Genomic DNA, 2225 nt, shown 5'->3' with positions numbered 1-2225 from the left:
ACAGAATCCACCTCACAAATCCCCAGTGGGCATCGCTCATGGCTCATCCCTCCTGGAAAGGGCCAGCTCCAGCATGTCCTTGCCTGGCACAGCCTGGGCATCCCAGAGCAGCTGCAGAGAGCCAGCATTCTAACTCTGCTCTGCACTGAGGCAGGAGATTTAACCCACCCGCAGCTGAAACTCCTCCAGGTGTGCTCAGGGGGTACCTGGAGCCCCCAGCCTGTGGCTTCCCAGCTCCTTTCTCTGCTGGTGAGGGAAAGGGGGAGCCCTGTCCCTGCAGTGGGACAGGATCCTGCCTGGGGGCTCCAGCCCTTGCTTGCAGGTGATAAATAATGAGTGAAAATCGGGGAAATAGTAAATAATATATTTACAGACCTGCATAATGGATGACACCGAGCTCAGGCTGCGGCAGGAGATCCCTGCCTGCCAGGGGAGTGGGCACAAGTGAGGACATGGTGAGGAGGACATGTGGCTCTGGCAGGCTCCCCAAACCTGTCCCCCCATAAAAATCAGCCTTTCCCTTCCCCACTTGTGTTCCCACAAAGCCCATGGGGCCTTTTAGGGAGATGTAATTACCAGCTCCTCAATCAATCCCTTCAGCAGCAGCCAAACCTCAAAGTGAATTATCCCATAATTGGGTTGGGATGGGGCTGTGGGGGCACCGAGGCAGGAGGGGAGGGTCCCTGCCCAGCCCCTCCTCATGCCGAGCCCACCCATCCTGCTGGATTTGCTGTTCCAGCCAGCTCAGCTCAGCTCTGCTCTGCTCCCCCCGCGGGCTCCAGCTGTTCTTGGGGTCACCACACCCCGAACATCGCCCTGTGTCACCTCAGGGAGCACCGAGACGCTCAGGAAGTGGATTCTGGCTGGCTCCCACTGAGGAATTCTGCTTCCAAGGGGCCACGGATGGGATTTGCTGTCTGCTGTCGCCCCTGAGAGCCGCTGGCCCATTAACCCTTGGCGAAGGACAAGGCTGTTGGGTGCGGGGTGAAGGGGCAGGTCTGAGCCCTGGCACTGCTCTCCCAGCACATTCCTTCCCTCAGCAAACATCCCTGTGGGATACAGGGGGGAAACACCCGACAGCTGGAGCAAATCCCCAGCACAACCTCGCAGGGAAGACTTGGGGCAACCACTCTGTGCCTCAGTTTCCCCGGACAAGGTCCAGCCCGGTTATACCACGGATGAGATGGGGACAGGGATGACACAAAGCCCTTCCCAACTGGTTTGTGCCACCACCATGCTGGGAGCAAGGCTGGGAAAGATCCATCTTGCTGCCCGCCGGATAAAACAGCTACATTTCAGATAATTCCAGATAGTAAATTTTTTGAGTCCCTATAAGCTAAAATCAATATTGGCACAACTGTGCGTCATTAAAAACTAAATGAACATGACAAAGCCAAACTGCTGCCTATTAAACAAATGAGTTTCTATCCACACAGGCACAGTGGGTTCTGAAAATCCTTTATTCCAGGAGCAGCGCTTTTATCCGAGGGGTGGGAACAGGCGGGAGCAGGGAGCCGTGTGTGCCTGCCCTTCCTGGGACACGCTGTACCAGGAGCTGAGCCATGCTCCAGGCTGCCCTCGGCTTCCCGAGCTCGGGATGGGGATGGAGCAGCCCCACAGGCATCAGGGAAAAGTCAGCAGGAGGTGAGCTCGGGGTGGGGGGCACTGGGGCAAACTGGGGTGCTCTGGGCAGGGCGGGATGTGGGAAGGGAGAGGGATGGGAGAGGGATGGGAGAGGCAGGACTGGTGGTGATGATACTCCAGGGATGGTGTAGCGGTGCGGTGGTGACAAAACAGTGAAACGGTGACACAACCGCAGTGTGGTGGCAATGCAACGGTGGCAGAGTGGCGACACAATGGCAGTGCAGTGGTGACACAATGACAATGTCGTGGTGATGCCGTGGTGACACAATGGCAATGCAAAGGTGACTCAATGGCTACAAAATGGTGACACAATTACAATGTCATGGCAGCGCAACGGTGACAGAATGACGACACAATGGCAGTGCAGTGGTGACACAATGGCAATGCCATGTCATGGCAATGCCATGGTGACACAATGGCAATGTGATGGTGACCAAACGGTGACACAATGGCAATGTAACAGTGGCACAACAGTGACACAACGATAGCAATACAGGACTGCAACGGTGACAAAATGGGACTGCAACGGTGACACAATGGCAATGCAACGGTGACACAACGGTGGCACAACGGTAGCACAA

The sequence above is a fragment of the Sylvia atricapilla genome, chromosome 18 (genome assembly GCF_009819655.1).
Source record: "Sylvia atricapilla isolate bSylAtr1 chromosome 18, bSylAtr1.pri, whole genome shotgun sequence".
Taxonomy (NCBI): domain Eukaryota; kingdom Metazoa; phylum Chordata; class Aves; order Passeriformes; family Sylviidae; genus Sylvia; species Sylvia atricapilla.
Note: the sequence above shows the minus strand (reverse complement) of the source record.